This window comes from Emydura macquarii, unplaced genomic scaffold (assembly GCF_026122565.2).
Source record: "Emydura macquarii macquarii isolate MOO-44397 ecotype Brisbane River unplaced genomic scaffold, CSIRO-AGI_Emac_v2 contig_2681, whole genome shotgun sequence".
NCBI lineage: Eukaryota > Metazoa > Chordata > Testudines > Chelidae > Emydura > Emydura macquarii.
Window position 1 is genome coordinate 4,286,796 of NW_027132818.1, and position 19,137 is coordinate 4,305,932.

General features: G+C 52.3%; 1 long non-coding RNA gene across 2 annotated transcripts in view; it reads left to right on the top strand.

Moving 5' to 3' along the window:
* Positions 1-19,137, top strand: part of LOC137164690 (uncharacterized) — a 51,313-nt gene that overhangs the window by 14,644 nt on the left and 17,532 nt on the right. For both annotated transcript variants that reach the window (XR_010923160.1, XR_010923161.1), the window contains exons 3-4: positions 15,326-15,403; positions 19,027-19,088. This is a non-coding gene — a long non-coding RNA (uncharacterized lncRNA). The remainder of the gene's footprint in view (positions 1-15,325; positions 15,404-19,026; positions 19,089-19,137) is intronic.

The following is a 19,137-nucleotide window of genomic DNA, read 5'->3' on the forward strand; positions in this document are numbered from 1 at the left end:
TGGGATTATGTCTTCTAATGTGCATTACTTTGCATTTATCAACACTACACACTGACATGGGTACAGGGCCGTGCCACAGAACTTTTCCATTATAGCCAGGTTCAGTGTTGAATAAAATAGGTCACATACAGGAGGCATGTACTTACCTGCACCCCTCAGGCGTGTGAGCTTTCTTGCCCTCTACTCACCTTCAGACATATGCCTCTGAGGTTTAGATGTGGACAATAGGGGGACGTATTCAGTCGCTAGTATAGACCTGCCTTCAGGAATAGCATGGCAAGGCCAGGTTTGAGTATCCAGAGAGAAAGTTCACAGGAGTTCACTAAGCAAAACAAACAAACAAAACCTTTTTGAACTTCTTTGTTTATTTATAGGTATGTTTTCAACCAAAAGAATACAAATTGGCAGTCTATGGCCACAATACGTTATGGCAGCTTAGCAGTGTGTAAATGCCAAATAAACAATACTATACCAAACAAAGCTATATAAAGAGGACAATTTGTATGTTGGTGAGAACTTCTCCTCAGGGCACCACTGGCATGGAGTGTGGCAGAGGTGTAAAGGCAGTCATCAGCAGAATGTAGTGGAGAAGGAGTTGGGATATTGAAACCTATGCTGCTAAGAGTGCAAGGATTATGCAAAGGTCAATTTTTCAGAGTTTATGTAAGGAATATGCAATGACCATGCCTGGTGGAGGATACTCTGTACATGATACCGAAAAGGTTAGTAGAGATTGGACATCTAACATAGTGAATCCCAGTGAAAATGAGGTAGGATCTGTGGCTAAAATAGGAAAAGAACAAGTTAAAAAGTACTTAGACAAGTTAGATGTCTTCAGGTCACCAGGGCCTGCTGAAATACATCCTAGAATATTCAAGGAGCTAATTGAGGAGAGACCTGAGCCATTAGCGATTATCTTCAAAAAGTCATGGAAGATGGTAGAGATTCCAGAGGATGGGAAAGGGTAAGTATAGTGCCAATCTATAAAAAGGGAAATAAGGACAACACGGGAAATTACAGACCAGCCATTTTAACTTCAGCACCCGGAAAGATAATGGAGCAAATAATTAAGCAATCAATTTTCAAACACCTAAAAGATAATAAGGTGATAAGTAACAGTCAACGTGGATTTGTCAAGAACAAATCATGTCAAACCAACCTGATAGCTTTCTTTGACAGGTTAACAATCCTTTTGGATGATGGGGGAAGGGGGCAGTAGATGTGGTATATCTTGACTTTAGTAAGGCCTTTGATATGGTCTTGCATGACCATCTCATAAACAAACAAGGGAAATACTACCTAGATGGAGCTACTATAAGGTAGGTGCATAACTGGTTGGAAAATCATTCCCAGAGAGTAGTTATCAGTGGTTCACAGTCAAGTTGGTAGGGCATATGGACTGGGGTCCCGCAGGGATCAGTTCTGGTTCAGGTTCTGTTCAATATCTTCATCAATGATTTAGATAATGGCATAGAGAGTACAATTATAAAGTTTGCAGGCAATACCAAGCTGGGAGGGGTTGCAAGTGCTTTGGAGGATAGGATTAAAATTCAAAATGATCTGGACAAACTGGAGAAATGGTCTGAAGTAAATAGAATGAAATTCAATAAGGACAAATGCAAAGTACTCCACTTAGGAAGGAACAATCAGTTGCACACATACAAAATGGGAAATGACTCCCTAGAAAGGAGTACTGCAGAAAAGGATCTGGGATCAACAATGTAACACTGTTGCAAAAAAGGTGTACATCATTCTGGGATGTATTAACAGGAGTGTTGTAAGCAAGACACAAGAAGTAATTATTCCACTCTAATCTGCACTGGTTAGGTTAATCTGGAATACTGTATCCAGTTCTGGGTGTCACATTTCAGGAAAGATGTGGACAAATTGGAGAAAGTCCAGAGAAGAGCAACAAAAATGATTAAAGGTCTAGAAAACATGACCTATGAGGGAAGATTGAAAAAATTGGATTTGTTTAGTCTGGAGAAGAGCAGACTGAGGGGGTACATGATAACAGTTTTCAAGTACATAAAAGGTTGTTACAAGGTGGAAGGACAAATATTGTTCTCCTTAACCTCTGAGGATAGGACAAGAAGCAATAGGCTTAAATTGCAGCAAGGGCGGTTTAGGTTGGACATTAGGAAGAACTTCCTAACTGTCCGGGTAGTTAAGCACTGGAATAAATTGCTTAGGGAGGTTATGGAATCTTTATCACTGGAGATTTTTAAAAACAGGTTAGACAAACACCTGTCGGGTGGTTTAGATAATACTTATTCCTGCCATAAGTGTAGGGGACTGGACTAGATGACCTCTTGAAGTCCCTTCCAGTCCTATGATTCTATGTTCATGCTTGCACGTTCCATGAAATTTTCCCAGCATTGGAAATTAAAGAGACAGTAAGGATTTCCAGCATCCAGAAGGAGCCCAATGAGGAAAGAGGAGTGAAGGCACCTAGAAGAGGCCAATAGCCACCATATTGTGTTGTTGGGGGCAGAAGGTGGGTTGTGTAGAAGCCTGGGGAGGTGCTCTCTAAAGCATGGGATTGGTTTGGCCTCAGCACAAAGACTGATCCCTAGGATAGAGGACTGATATCACAAGAAGGCAGGGAAACCCAGGTAACCAGCAAAGCCACGGGCCCAAACACGTCCCCAAGCACCTAAAAGGACTGATTATTAACCTGACAGCTCTAAATCTTTCTTATTATTTTATTTATTATTTGTAGTACTATAGCACCCAAGAGCCCTAGTCATGGACTAGGACTGCATTGTGCTAGGCACTGTACAAACAAAACAATAAAAACGGTCCCTGCCCCCAAAGAGCTTACAATCTAAGGATAAGGCAATAGACAACCAATCGGTATGACCAGGCCAGAGAGTACAAGGAAACAACAAGATAAGATTGGTCAACATGATAGACAGTGATCTTCGTACACTAGCAGCCTAACTGTTGTCAAATATTCTGTGGGCATCACAACAAAGGAGAATTGAAGAGGGTTTTAAAGGATGACATTGAGGTTTTGCAGATGTTTTCAGGAGGCACCTCCCAAGCTTGAGGGACATCATAGAACAAAACACAAAGAGGCTTGTTTGAAAATTTAACAAGTGGACAGTGGAGGTTGCATCATGGGCCAACTGGAGGTGGTAGTTGACCTCTCACTAGTGATAGGTAGAATGGGGATTGACCACAAAAGGTCTTGAAAGTGAAGACAAGTAGCTTATGTTTGATGTGATAGAAATGGGGGGAACCAGTGGAGGGAGACAAAGTGAGAAGTGACATAGTCAAAGCAAAGGGCTAGGAAAATTATCTTTGCAGCTGTGTTCTGAATGGATATGAGTGGGGCAAGGCTGTTACTGAGGGTGACCAATAAGGATGCTTCTGAAATACTTGATGGCTAAACTGGGAGTAGGGGCATAGAGGAGGAAGAGTTTAATATAACTTAGGTAAAGTATAAAGGGTGTAAACAGATCATCCACTAGACCAGATATCTTTGATGGAATAATTTTGGGTCTTGTGTTCCTAAGTCTCTTAGGTGTCTGAAAGTCCTACCTAGAGACTTGAAGGATTCTTAAGTTTCAAACCCTATTCCATATTTTGGAACCTGCCTCCTGGGGCACTTTTGAAAATAAGGCCACTTATTCAGGATTTAGGAATTTAACTTTGGGCTTCAATTTTTGAAAATCTTGGCCAAGAACGCTGTAGTACAAAACCAAAATTGTTAGTGCTAAGTGGTTGTTATTAACAGAGCAATTATGTTTTAAGTGCTTCCTGAAATAGAAAAAATAAACCTAAACCTAAAGCTTTAAAAAAAAGTGTAGCAAACACGTGTATAATGTACAAAGTATACATGTATAATTAACCCACCTTTTACGTTTTAATGGATTCAGATCTGGAATGTGCCCTTAAGGAGCTGAAGCAAAAAGCCTTGCAAAAAAGTCAACAAAATGATTGAAAACAATCCTAGCAGTATTAAAATTTCTCAGTAAAATATTTCCTGAAAACATGCTGTTTTTATCCCTTCCGAAACACAAGGCACTGAGCTCTGTTTTAAAATTAAGTACTGATGGGAAAGTTGAAGAGGCAGTGCTTTTAAAATTAATGTTATTCCACTTTCTTGCCAAGCTGCTCTGTAAGGAGTTAGATGTTTATTCTCAATTTGTTTTCCAATCCACCCACAATTCTGTTGTCTAAAATTATCTGATTAATTATCACAGTCTCACTCCCAAAAGGATTTAGAGGGTCTGTTTCTTTGCGGAAGTTGTCCACATACCCAGCTTCTGTCATGTTCATTAAGCTATTATGAGTAAATAGGAAAAGCTCATGGTCTGAATTTCACTTTACTCAATGGGAACCTTTCATTAAAACACAAGAAATTGTTAGCACTCTTGGGTGTCTTTCAGGATATGACATGTAGTACACAGAGAGCAGCTATAGTATAAATGGTTTAATTGAAAGAATAGACGAAGAAGTCATATGGCAATGGCTGGGGTTTTTATAATACTGCAGTATGGATTAAAAATAGAATTTGATTTGTAAAGAAAGCTATAACAATTAGAACTTTTTAAGCAGGGCTTACTATAACAGTACAAGTATTATGGTTGCAATTAAAAATAATAATTACAACATAAATAAAAATTAGAAATGCAAATCATAGTAACAAATACTTTTTATAATAATAATACTTTAATACTTTGCATTCATGTATTTTGACCCCAATCCAGCACAGCACTTAGCTGTTCTTAGTGTGTTGCTTGTCATAATCAGGAAATTCAGCTGAAATTAAAGCACAGTGGACTTTACCATATTCCCATATAGCTAGATCAACAAAGCAAATGTTTTTGTTTTAGAGTGCCACTGTTGTGTGGTAGGTATACTGCATTAGCCCCTACGGGCAGTATAGCCACACGACCCAAGTCACTAAGTGGCCCTTGGCTCCTGGACAATAAGGCTTAGCAGCTGAAGTCCAAGTAGCAACCCCTCTTTCCAGAGCAGTATGGCCCAATGGCCAGACTCAATAGGACTGTCCCAGGGCTCAGGACTGTAAGACTTAGTGGCCAATGTCTAGGTGGCCACCAGTCTTCCTAGGGCAATATGACTCAATGGCCAGAGTAAATAGGATTGTCCCAATTCACCTCCCCGCCTATCAGTAGTGTCCATGGTGGGTTGGATGGGATACGGGGATCTAGGCCCACCCTTCTTCATCGGGTCCCAACCTAGGACCCTAGGAAACGATACCTTGCTGCTCAGTGTCAGTCACCCATCATTACTGTCCCTTTCCCTGGGTTGCTTCCTATATCTTGTTTCAGTAAGTGTGGGGGGTCCCTTGACAATTACTGCCTTGCCTCTCAGTGTCAGTCACCCATCATTACTGTCCCTTTCCCTGGGGTTAGCCCAGCTTCCTATATCTTGTTTCAGCATAAGTGTGGGGGGCCTCCTCTGGCCCTTGTCACATCCACATACAAGTCCTCATGGACTAGATCTTTACCCAATTACTGAGCAGTGTCAAAGTTAGGTTTTGCCTCTGGCCTGCAACACGTCTGTTCTCATTGGTGGTTAGCCCAGACTGAGCTGAGCTGCTTCTTCTTATACTGTGGTTCCAGTCAGAGCATGCCCCAGAGAGGGACACAGACCCACCCTGGCTGACAGAAGCCTGCCCCTATAGTAACAGACTCATCTGAGAAAAATAAATTACTTTTGAGACAGTGTCAAAGTTAGGTTTTGTTTTCTCTTCCTTCTCTTTAACAAGTGGAAAGAACAGGGATAGATCATGATCAAGGACCTGATTGAAAACCGTTTGAAATCTTGAGGGGGGTCTGTCCAGCTTTGGATCCCTGACTGACCGGAAGCATTGTAGCGGAGGGCTGGCCTTTAAGAGCCCGGCACAGACCCTCAGTTGGGAGAAGCCTGGAGGTGGCCGCAAGGGGAAGTGGCCGCATCTCCTCCGGAGCTCCTAGCCAAGGCCAGTTGGGGATCTCCTCCGGGGCTGAGAGGGAGGGTGGCCGGCCTTAAACCCAGCCTGGGGATCGACTGAGGCCTCTCCCAGGTACCCTACGGCCTGGGAGTTGGAGGGACCGCCAGAGACCCCCTCGGCCTGGGAGCCGGAAGAAGGCCCGTCGGGGCTCCCAGCGGACTACGAGCCGGAGGAGAACCCCCCGGAGACACCCGGGGCTTGGGAGACAGAACCAGACCTGCCAGAGCAGTGCCGAGCCTGGGACCCCGAGGATCACCGGCTCTGCCCGAGGCCTGGGGGCCGCAGGACCTGGAGGAGCTACCCCCCGAAGACGAGCCCATGGAGCTACCCGATCTGCCGCCTGTGGACACTGAGGGCCTAGCCGGTCTACCCTACCTCAGCGACCCAGAGGAGACAGGTACCGGGGGTTTCGGGGAGGAAGAAGCCCAGGGATAGCCGCACGATAGTGGCTGAGTCAGGGGCAACCTGGGCGGTGTGTTGCGGCTGGAGCCCCACCGACCCAGCGGCAAACGCTGTTGCCGCTATCAGGGCCCTGGGCTGGGACGCAGTGGAGATGGGCGGGCCTGTGTCCCCCTCCCCCTTTCCCTACCGTCCGTGAGGAAGCCTTCCCCGCCGTGCCGCTCCAGAGAGCGGCTTGCACCAGCCAGCCCTGCTTGCCAGCCCTGCCTGAGGGCCTGGCTATAAGCCCTGCCTGAGGGCCTGGCTATAGACTGTTTGCCTCGCCAGCCCCCTGCCTATGAGGCCCTGCTTGAGGGCCTGGCCTGGCTATAGACTGTTTGCCTCGCCAGCCCTGCCTGAGGGCCTGGCTATAGACTGTTTGCCTCGCCAGCCCTGCCTGAGGGCCTGGCTATAGACTGTTTGCCTCGCCAGCCCTGCCTGAGGGCCTGGCTATAGACTGTTTGCCTCGCCAGCCCTGCCTGAGGGCCTGGCTATAGACTGTTTGCCTCGCCAGCCCTGCCTGAGGGCCTGGCTATAAACTGGCCTCGCCAGCCCTGCCTGAGGGCCTGGCTATAGACTGTTTGCCTCGCCAGCCCTGCCTGAGGGCCTGGCTATAGACTGTTTGCCTCGCCAGCCCTGCCTGAGGGCCTGGCTATAGACTGCTTGCCTTGAGAAAGGCGCAAGGCGGCTCCCAGTGGGAGGTAGCCGGGAGGGCTGGTCCCCCTCTGAGGAGGACCCAGAGAGGGAGCCAGACCCGGACGCTGCTCCCCGATTCCAGGGGCACGTCCACACGTGGTGGAGAATGCGGGCATAATCCGCCCCTTGCTGTTAAGGGGGCAACCTGCAATGATATTCCCAATACAGGTCAGAATGGACCTAGACCAGCTCAAACAGTGGTGGGACGAACTCCATCAACAACAACAGGCAGCCCAGCAGCAGCAGCAGCAACTGCTGCTGCAAACGTTAGGGGCTCAGCAGCAGCAGCTTGTCCGAGACTTGGGGGTACAGCACCAAGAGCAGCAGCGCCAGTATCTCCAGCAGATGGCTGCCCTGCTCCCTGCCCCCACCAGCTCACCTGGAGGAGCGATGGCAGGACCGACGGGGACCCCGATGCCCCTACGATTGACAAAGCTGGGACCAGAAGACGACCCGGAAGCCTTCCTCATAACTTTTGAGAGAGTGGCGTCGGCGGCCGGCTGGGCCCCCACTCAGTGGGCAACCCTACTAGCCCCCTACCTGACCGGAGTGCCCCAGGCGGCTTATCGGGCCCTCTCGGAGACGGAGGCCCGAGATTATCCCGCAGTGAAGGCGGCCATCTTGGATGCATTGGACATCTGTCCGGACACCTTCCGGAGGCGGTTTCGGGGGAAGACCTATTCCCCGGGCGCCCGGCCACGAGCAGTCGCTCAAGAACTAAAGGACACCTGCACGCAGTGGCTGCTGCCAGACCACCGGTCGGCCGCCGAGGTGGTCGACCAGGTCGTGAAGGAGCAATTCCTCCAGATCTTACCGCCACGGGGCCGGACCTGGGTTATGCGCCACCGCCCCGCAGCATTGAGCGACGCCGTGCGCCTGATGGAAGACTTCCTGGCGGCGGAGGATCCTCCACTCCAGGTAACCCCCACCGTAAAAGGGGCCCCTACACGAGACCCCGGGCTGCCGCCACGGCGACCCACCCTGCGGGGGCCAACCGGGAGAGATCGGACGCCCAGGCCTCCCACCCCGGTGGCCCCGGCAACTCCTCGGGGACTGCCTGGCCTACGGCCATACAGGAACGACGACCCACGGGGTGTGACCCGTCCAGCGGGGGATAGCCGAGCCCGAACGGGACGCCCCGAGGTCGGCCCCTGCTTCACCTGTGGCCATATGGGTCACCGACAGCGTGACTGCCCACGTATGGACTGCTCGTATGGCCTGGTCTGTACTGGGGAAGGGCGGGCTCGGAGACGTCTAGGGCCCTCCGTGACAACCCCCGTGCAACTCCCGGAAAGGCGGGCCTGGGCCCTGGTGGACTCTGGCTGCGGACAGACGCTGGTCCGCCCCGAGATGCTTCCCCCAGGCCAGCCACTCCTTGGGCGGGTCCCAGTGCGGTGTATTCACGGGGATGTAAAAGAATACCCCACCTGCCCACTTCAGCTCACGATTGACGGAACGACCCAGGTGGTACAAGTCGGGGTCGCCGCAGGTTTACCCTACCCCGTCATCCTCGGACGAGACTGGCCTGGGTTCGCCAGACTCCTCCAGACCCTCGCACACCAGGCGGACCCTGGGCAAGTAGCCCTCTTGGGGGCAACATCCCGGAGGGGCCCCCCAGAGACAGAGGACCCCGGAACCCCGAGGACCACAGGCCTACCTGACCAACCCCTCCAGTCGGACCAAGAGGTCGGCCGTCCCCCAGGCGGGGGAGGCCCGCAGATGACCCCCGTAGAGGAGTTCTGTCATGACCAGCGGAACGACCCCACACTGCGACACGCATACGAGCAGCTCGCCTATCAGGATGGGAGTGCCGTTCGCCCCGGCCAGGGCAACCAGTGGCCCCGCTTCGAACTGCAGAAGGGCCGGCTGTATCGCATGGAGCGGGACCCCCGGACCCAAGAGCCTCGGGCCCAACTGGTAGTGCCCCGACCTCACCGGCGGGCCATCCTAAGGTTGGCCCATGACGTTCCCGCGGCTGGACACCTTGGGCTGGACAAAACCCTCGCCCGGATCCTGGCACGCTTTTACTGGCCGGGGATCCGACGAGAGGTCAAGGACTACTGTGCCTCTTGCCCCGAGTGCCAGCTGGCCGCTCCCCCAGGAATACCCCGGGCACCCCTCGTACCACTCCCACCGGTAGGAACACCCTTCGAGAAAGTCACTATGGACCTCCTGGGACCCCTCCCCAAGAGCGCTGCGGGCTTCCGGTATGTCTTGGTGGTGATGGACTATGCCACCCGCTTCCCGGAGGCTATCCCGCTCCGGAGCGCCACGGCACGCGTAATCGCCGCTGAACTGATAAAGATTTTTGCTCGGGTCGGGCTGCCCCAAGAGAGCTTCTCTCGGACCAGGGCACAAATTTCACGTCCCGATTACTGCGAGAGGTCTGCGGTATCCTGGGAATAAAAAAATTACAAACGTCCATCTACCACCCCCAGACGGATGGCCTGGTGGAACGATTCAATCGGACCCTTAAGGGAATGCTGCGGAAGTTTTCAGCTGACGAACTCCGCCGCTGGGACCAACTCCTCCCCCCCCTCCTCATGGCCATCCGAGAGGTGCCCCAGGCCTCGACCAACTTCTCCCCCTTTGAACTACTCTATGGGCGGCAACCGAGAGGCCTGCTGGACCTCCTTAGGGAGACGTGGGAACAAGCCCCGCCCCGCGATCAGGGGCTACTTCAATATGTCCTGTCCCTGCAGGACCGGCTGGCCCAGGTCGGAGAACTGGCCCAGGAAAATCTGAGAGACGCCCAGCAGGCACAAGCACGCTCCTACAACCAGGGTGCCCGAGCCCGCACCTTCAAGCCTGGGGACCGGGTTCTCGTCCTCCTCCCCACGGAGGAGTCCAAGCTCCTCGCACGCTGGCAGGGACCTTTTGAGATTATCCGACAGGTAGGACCGGTTAACTACGTGGTCCGCCAGCCCCACCGGCGGAAACCCCAACAGATCTACCACATAAACCTCCTAAAGCCCTGGCGTGAACGGGAGGCGCTCATGATCGCGCCGTACCCTCCCGAACCAGAGTTGGGACCACAGCCCCCAGACCCGGGAGACCGGCAGGAACCTAGCCTGGGTGAGGACCTCACGGAAGGGCAACGGCGGCAGATCCAACATCTCCTGAAAGCCTTCGCCTGAACATTTACGGCCCAGCCGGGCCGGACCACCCTGGTGCGACACGACATCCAAACAAACCCCGGGGTAGTGGTCCGGGCCCCAGCTAGACCCCTCCCCCGACACATGCGGGAGGCTATCGAGGAGGAGGTGCGGGAGATGCTGGACTTGGGGGTGATTGAACCCTCACGAAGCGAGTGGAGAAGCCCGGTGGTCCTAGTCCCTAAGCTGGACGGCTCCCGTCGGTTCTGTATAGACTTTCGAAAAGTCAACCTAGTCTCTCGGTTCGACGCCTACCCCATGCCCCGAGTCGACGAACTCCTCGAGCGGCTTGGGGAGGCGCAGTACATCTCCACGCTGGACTTAACCAAAGGCTACTGGCAGATCCCGATGGAGCCGACGGCCAAGGAAAAGACTGCCTTTGCCACGCCCCGGGGGCTGTACCAATTCACAAGAATGCCTTTTGGGTTGCATGGGGCCCCCGCGACATTCCAAAGGTTAATGGACCAACTACTTCAGCCCCATCTGGAATACGCGGCTGCATATCTAGACGACGTGGTGGTGTACAGCCGACGCTGGGAGGACCATCTCAACCACCTTGCCACTGTACTCAGGGCCCTCCGAGATGCCGGCTTGACCGCCAACCCGAAGAAGTGTCGCCTCGGGTGGCGAGAAACAACCTACCTCGGGTACGCCCTGGGGCGCGGGACGGTCCGCCCGCTCGTGGGAAAGGTGCACGCGATCAGGGGACAACCCGCTCCGACTACCAAACGCCAGGTACGGCAATTCCTCGGGCTAGTGGGATATTACCGACGGTTCATACCCGACTTTGCCACTATTGCCGCCCCACTAACCAACCTCCTGGCAAAGACGGAGCCGGTGCGCGTGCGCTGGACCCCGCAATGTGAGGGTGCGTTCCAAGCACTCAAGGACGCGCTGTGCTAGGAGCCGGTGCTATATAGCCCCGACTTTGACAAGAGCTTCCTGGTACAGACTGACGCCTCCATGGTGGGACTAGGGGCAGTCCTAGCCCAGGAAGTCAACGGGGAAGAGCACCCCGTCCTATACATCAGCAGAAAGTTGTTCCCCCGGGAGCAACGCTACTCGGTAGTGGAAAAGGAGGCCCTGGCTGTGAAATGGGCTGTGGAGGCCCTCCGGTACTACCTGCTCGGTAGTACCTTCGTTGTAGTAACCGACCATGCGGCCTTGAAATGGCTGCATGAAATGAAAGAGACTAACGCTCGCCTCATGCGGTGGTATCTAACCCTCCAGCCCTTTGCTTTCACGGTGCAGCATCAGGCGGGCCGACAGCACGCCAATGCGGACGCTCTCTCTCGCCTGGAGGTACCGGAGGAGACCAGCCCCGGAGACCGGGATCTGGCCTTGAAGAGGGGGGTGTGTAGCCGGGAGGGCTGGTCCCCCTCTGAGGAGGACCCAGAGAGGGACACAGACCCACCCTGGCTGACAGAAGCCTGCCCCAGGGAAACACCTGACCGGAAGCAAGGGGGCGGGTCTAGGCCTTTAAAGGCCCCAGTGGCCCCACCTGACCGGAAGCAGGGGGCGGAGCTAGGCCTTTAAGAGCCCGGCCGGCGAGCTCAGTTGGGAGGAGGCGGCCGAAGGGGAAGGACGCATCTCCTCCGGAGCTCCTAGCCAAGGCCGGGCCGGGGAGCCGGGCTGAGAGGGAGTGGCCGGCCTTAAACCCAGCCTGGGGATCGACTGAGGCCTCTCCCAGGTACCCTACGGCCTGGGAGTTGGAGGGACCGCCAGAGACCCCCTCGGCCTGGGAGCCGGAAGAAGGCCCGTCGGGGCTCCCAGCGGACTACGAGCCGGAGGAGAACCCCCCGGAGACACCCGGGGCTTGGGAGACAGAACCAGACCTGCCAGAGCAGTGCCGAGCCTGGGACCCCGAGGATCTACCGGCTCTGCCCGAGGCCTGGGGGCCGCAGGACCTGGAGGAGCTACCCCCGAAGACAAGCCCATGGAGCTACCCGATCTGCCGCCTGTGGACACTGAGGGCCTAGCCGGTCTACCCTACCTCAGCGACCCAGAGGAGACAGGTACCGGGGGTTTCGGGGAGGAAGAAGCCCAGGGATAGCCGCACGATAGTAGCTGAGTCAGGGGCAACCTGGGCGGTGTGTTGCGGCTGGAGCCCCACCGACCCAGCGGCAAACGCTGTTGCCGCTATCAGGGCCCTGGGCTGGGACGCAGTGGAGACGGGCGGGCCTGCGTCCCCCTCCCCCCTTCCCTACCGTCCGTGAGGAAGCCTTCCCCGCCGTGCCGCTCCAGAGAGCGGCTTGCACCAGCCAGCCCTGCTTGAGGGCCTGGCTATAAACTGCTGCCTCGCCAGCCCTGCTTGAGGGCCTGGCTATAAACTGCTGCCTCGCCAGCCCTGCTCGAGGGCCTGGCTATAGACTGTTTGCCTCGCCAGCCCTGCTCGAGGGCCTGGCTATAGACTGTTTGCCTCGCCAGCCCTGCTCGAGGGCCTGGCTATAGACTGTTTGCCTCGCCAGCCCTGCTCGAGGGCCTGGCTATAGACTGTTTGCCTCGCCAGCCCTGCCTGGCTATAGACTGTTTGCCTCGCCAGCCCTGAGGGCCTGGCTATAGACTGTTTGCCTCGCCAGCCCTGCCTGAGGGCCTGGCTATAGACTGTTTGCCTCGCCAGCCCTGCCTGAGGGCCTGGCTATAGACTGTTTGCCTCGCCAGCCCTGCCTGAGGGCCTGGCTATAGACTGTTTGCCTCGCCAGCCCTGCCTGAGGGCCTGGCTATAGACTGTTTGCCTCGCCAGCCCTGCCTGAGGGCCTGGCTATAGACTGTTTGCCTCGCCAGCCCTGCCTGAGGGCCTGGCTATAGACTGTTTGCCTCGCCAGCCCTGCCTGAGGGCCTGGCTATAGACTGTTTGCCTCGCCAGCCCTGCCTGAGGGCCTGGCTATAGACTGTTTGCCTCGCCAGCCCTGCCTGAGGGCCTGGCTATAGACTGCTTGCCTTGAGAAAGGCGCCAGCCCTCCCTGGGAGGGCGGGAGGGCTGGTCCCCCTCTGAGGAGGACCCTGCTTGCCTCCCCGATTCCAGGGGCACGTCCACAATAATCAACTCCAATTTGAAATAATTACTTCTCTCTGCTAATTAAAACTCCCCGACCAGAATACCAAGTGTTGGATATAAATGTGAATGTTAGCCTAGACCAATAAGGCCTAGGTCCTCAAAGTTATTTAGGCACTTAGATCCCATTGACTTCAGTAGGAGTTAAGTACCTGAATATCTTTGAAGATCTGGGCCGAAGTCACCAGTACACCTTTCTCCTAAAGGAGTTCCTGCAACTCTTACAGGGTTCACAAACCCCTGCTTTTCTAAGGGCTCTCTAGTTAAATATAACCTCTTCAAAATGGCCAACCTTTGTGAACAGCCATATTTTGACCTGAAGAAGAGTTCAGTGTAAACTCTAAAGCTTGTCTCTTTCATCAACAGAAGTTGGTTCAATAAAAGACATTACCTCACCCACCTTGTCTCGCTAATATTTTGAAACATCAGTTTTAAAAATGTAATAAATTTAAAGCAGAATTCCAGTCAAACAAGGAATTTTGTGTTTGAGAGAAACAAACTTTAGAAATATAACATTTAGGATAAGAATCAAAATGTAAAAAAGCATTATACACAGACAATGCCATTATTTAGTAAGTCCTCAATGATAGCACATGGAAAGTACTTCAGTAAATCCTTTTTGCTTGTGATAGACCAGTGAATATACTAAAGATGAATGGAATGTTAAAGATGATTCTGACAATCTGACTGGCTAATGTAATTCTCTTGAATATAATTAATTCTGAAATGTGCTATATGTAAAAATTATAACTGCATCTCCAATAAAAATCCATCCGGCAGTGTTTTTCCATCTGCAGTTTATAATAGCAATAACGAACTTGGCACAAGGCAATTTCTTTGGATTAATGACCAAGTAGGGTTAATGATCCTTGGCTATGTCTTGGTCCTTCAGTTCCTCCCAGCCCATCATTAATCCCCAGGAAATTTCCTACACCATCATTGTTATTACTTATATAATTCATTTAAAATCTTCAAGAATTGCAAAGTGTGTAAAAGTAGTAGTTCACACAGTTTGCAAAGCTCACAAAACACAAATCACAGTAAACATATATTTTTTGTAAAGGCAGAGTTTGCAAAGCTCACAAAACACAAATCACAGTAAACATATATTTTTTGTAATAACAGCGATATCGTAATACTTTGTATTCATATATTGTGTCACTTACCATCTGAAACTATCAGTGCACTTGCTGAAGAGTGTCATAGTATATAAAATTGTCTCTGGCTCTCGCTGTCTAGTTTGGATATTTCTAATGCACTTATTACCTTTGTAATTAAATGCCAAAGATAACACTTGTTATGTATATAGTTCATCAAAGCACTGTAAAGCTGTTGGGCTGGATTCTCCTCTTTTTTGTACTAGTGTAAATCAGAACAATGGAATTATATTGATGTAAACATATTGTAAGTGAATTCAGAATTGTTTGCACTAATTAATCTGCCCAATTTGCCTGTGAAATAGGAAGCAAAATTATAATCCCCATTTTATAGATGAAGAAATTTGCTCATGGTCCCCTAACTAGTCAGAGGCAGAGCAGGGATTAGAACTCTCTAACTGATTCTGAGTTTAATGCTTCACTCCATCCAGTCAGGCCATTCTGTGGACTTTTGTCACTGAAAAGGCAGGGCTGAATTTTGACATTTTGGTGTTTATCTAGCTTATGCAGATTCAAAATAAATCAATTTAGGACCAAGTCCTATGACCAGTAAAAAATTCATAGAAAGAGTCTCTTTCCTCTAACACTGAACAAGAAATGTCATTAGAAGAAGGAAAATTATATTGTTCTTAAATCTTTTCTCACTGCTTTGCCGTAGGACTTCTGCCTTGAACCTTCCCAAGCCCCCCTCCTGGTTGTCATTTTTTATAGTGTTAAAGAAACAGTACACATATCCTCAGACCCAGAACAGCATGAGGAGAAACAGGGCAAGTCTTGTACAGTTGTATTCTGCTAGGAAAAAAGATGGAACCATGGTTTCTCCCTCATCACACCATTTTTTCTCCTTGACTTCTAGTATCTTTTGCAACTGCAGGGGAGAGTTTTGGTATGACTGAAAGACATTCCTAGGTTGAAGAGGATATTTTTTTGCTGGGTAAGCTGTCTCCTGTTAAGTGAAACTCTGAGAGAATAAGACTCAAATGCATATAGAACAGTATACACTTTATAATGAAAAAATATGTCTCAGATCCAAAATCGTGTTTTTAATCTAGTCTTAGATTTCCTTAAAGACCAATTTCTTTCCTTGGCTGCATGCTGTTGTGTTTTTCACTTTATGAGTTTGTCATTCTACTCAACACAGGACCAAGGGCATAGCCAGACCTGATCTTTTGGGAGGGCCTGTGGCTGACACGGGTGGGCTGGCCAAAAAAACCAAGGTTACTTACCAGTAACTGTTGTTCTTCGAGATGTGTTGCTCATATCCATTCGAATATAGGTGTGTGCATGCCACAGTGCACGGTTCCAGGAACTTTTTTCCCCTTAGCAGATCCTGTAGGGCCGACTCTGGTGCCCCCTGGAGTGCCGCACCCATGCCGCAGCACATGAGGCACTGCCGGCCCTACGTCCCCTCAGTCCCTTCTTTCTGCCCGTGACGGTCGGATGGAACTAGCACTTGCTCTCTGCAAGTGCCATTCCCCTTCTTTTATATCTTGTTACTCAAAGTACCTAGTTAGTTTAAGTAGTTAAGTGTTGTAGCTTAGGAAGAAGTCCCTGACGGACTTATGGTGGCCGGGCTTTGTCCCAGCCGCCTGGGTTTTAACCTCCCGCCGCCCCTCTCCCACTCGGTACCTTAAGTGCCTGGGGGGAGAGCAGACAAGAGTAAGATATGCAAGGCTGTAAACAGTGAGCAGAGCAGAGAGCTCAGGTTTAAAGCCTTGCTCCTAGCGCAGCGCTCTGCTCTGTGTCCGGGTCGTCCTGCTCCCCCTCGGTGCGAAGCGCACCGTCGGCACCGGATTCCGCTCGGCACGGAGCAGCATCCCCGGTGCCAATGACGAGAAGAGCGCATGGAGCGCGGACACTCCCCTGCGCCGTGGGTACGGGCAGGGTCAAGGACAGAGATGCACCAGCCACGACCCGTCGAGTCCCCTCCTGGTCTGCATCTCTGTGCAGGGGTCCACCCCTGACTCTTCGGAGTGGGAGAGTGCCCCTGCCAACGCGGAGGCTGACGGCATGAGCCTTGTTGGCCGGCCTATGCCACCTCTGCCCCCCCTCCTCCGTCGAGGGAGAGGGGGCTGGGGTCCCGGGGCAAGCTCGCGTGGGTCCCCCCGAAGGGCAGTGGAGATCCCCGGTACAGGGAGGACGATCTCCCGCCAGACGGCCACCAGGGGTAGAGTGAGGACGCTCCCCCAGCGGGTCGGCACCGGAGCTCCCGGCGGCAGTGGGTCTCTCCGGGCACCGCAGCCCCAGGCGGCAGCGGAGCTCCCACGGGCAGTGGGGCTCTCGCGGCGCCACAGCCCCAGGCGGTGCCGGAGCTTCTGGTGGCAGCAGGGCTCCTGCCGGTTCTGCAACCCCCAGAAAAAGAAAAAAAAAGCAGCAGCGGGGCTCTTGCCGGCTCTGCAGCCCCAAGGGGGGCCGGAGCCCCTGCCGGCAGTGGGGCTCCAGCCGACTCTGCACCGCCGAGCGGGGCAGGAGCTTCCAGGGGCAGAGGGGCTCCCGTAGGCTCTGCAGCCCCAAGCGGGGCTGGCGCTCCAGGCAGCAGCAGGGCTCCTGTGGTACTGCAGTCAAAAAAAAAAAAAAAAAAAGCCGGAGCTCCCGAAGGCAGCGGGGCTCCCGCTGGCAGTGGGGCTCTACCGGCACTGCAGCCCCATGCGGGGCCGGAGCCACAGCCCCAAACGGGGCCAGAGCTCACAGCCGCCCCGCAGCTCCACGCGGCACCGGGACTCCACGCCGTGCTGTAGCTCTCCACAAGGCTGAGGGCTCTTTGGAGCTCCCCTCAGTGGTAGGCAGCAGAAGCACGGTCCCCAGCGTGGACAAGGCACCCGGGACCTAGGACAACCGCCTGTGTGGCGGCTCGGATTTCACAGGGGGGGCAGTCGTCGGAACAGCCAACGTCCCCTCAAGGTGTCCAAGCAGGTGGCAAAAGTGCTAGTAGGGGTACTGTCTGTGCCCTGGCACAGTCTGTGGCCCATAAACACCGCTCCTCGGTTGAGGAGTCGGACCCCGTGGAGACACCCCCCTACGGGTGCACCCCTTCGGCAAGGGGAGCACCTGCAAGACTTGCCTTGGTAGTCCTATTACCCATTCCTGGATGAGGCAGTCTCCGGAGGCCACATGGCGCCACTGAAAGATTTCAGGGTGCACCAGGAGTTGCCCAAGAGCGGGGCCGCTACCTTGAGGTTGGCTTCCACCATCCTGCATGGAGGACTCACGCTGGCTAAGGCAGCGTCCAAACGTCAAACGACGCTGCTGCCGCGGCGGGTAGGGCCATAGCCCCCGTAAGTTCCATGAGGACGTGCTCATGGCTGCTACCCTCAGGCCTATCCAGGAGGTGCAGCAATCTATCCAGAATGCCACCCTCGCCCTACAAGGACGCATACTTTCATGGGTCCATCCTCCGGAGCCAACAGGGGCTGGCTCCTGCTACCAATTTACAGCCTGCCCCTTGTCACGTGACTGGAAGCAGAAAGTTCAGGAAAGCCACTGGCTGAGAAAGCTCCAGTTGAAGGTAGCTGAAGCGGAGCTTGGGTGGGCCTGTTTTCAAAGTGGGTGGGCCATGGCTCACCGGTAGCTACTCCCCTGCACAGGACACAACTCAAAACACACAGTTTCATAGGCAGTTTAGGCAGATACCTATGCTCAGTTTACTGGAGCAATTGTTACCAGACTAACAGACAACCATGCAAAGGATGAGTAATATAAAACTTTGGTGATGGTGAAGATGTAACCCTGCATTTGAACAGACTAAATATTCAAATACACCATATCTGGGTCAGACAACTTGACTGAAGTCAATGGGAGCCTCATGTATGCATACAAATAATAGAAATGTTGGATCCAACTCTGCCCTCAGCTATTCCACTGAAAATCCAGAGTAACCTGTAAGAGCAGAACTGAGACTATGGAAATTAGAGGTATGAAAGCTGCCCAAACAGATTTTAATTTTTCAAAAGCATCATGAACAACTTCCTCTAGCCTAAAGTTATGTTGTTTGACCATAGTAGAGTTTATTAAATATTTTTGCACTAACATAAGGTATGTCTATACTGACGGCAGCAAAGTCGCCGCAGCCAGATCTATCTTTCTGGATCGATTGAGCGGTCAGTGTAGACCCGCTCAATCGATCAGGAAGTCGACTGAGTAAAACCACCCCCTCAAGATGTGACAGTTCCCAACCTCATAGTGCAGTGAAGACAGCGCGCAGAAGGGAAGTTCAGCAGTCGACGGGAGTTACACAAGCTACTCTGCGTAGTTTGTGTAACTCCCGTCGACTGCTGCTGAATCTCCAGGTAAGTGTAGACCAGGGCTAGTCTTGTAAAATACACATTGTTTGCATGAAGGGCCTACATGCAATTAGAAATGAATGTCAATGACAAGAAACTGCAGTGTGAATGTTAATACTTGTATACTTAACACTTAGTCCCTATAGATATCTTCATACAGAAGTTCATTGAGGAGACTGGGGGCTCATTTCATCTGGGATTGTACATTTTCAGGGGAAGTCTCTTCATTTTTGATGACCTTCCTATATCCTTCAGTGTTCTATCCTTCGCTTATTAGGTCTTGCTTTGTGGCTACCAGCTTTGTGGCCAAGGAAGACTGGATGCGGGGCCTTGGAAATGGTGAGTGAGGTTTCTGAATCAACCAGAAAGCTTACTGGTGAAGGATGTG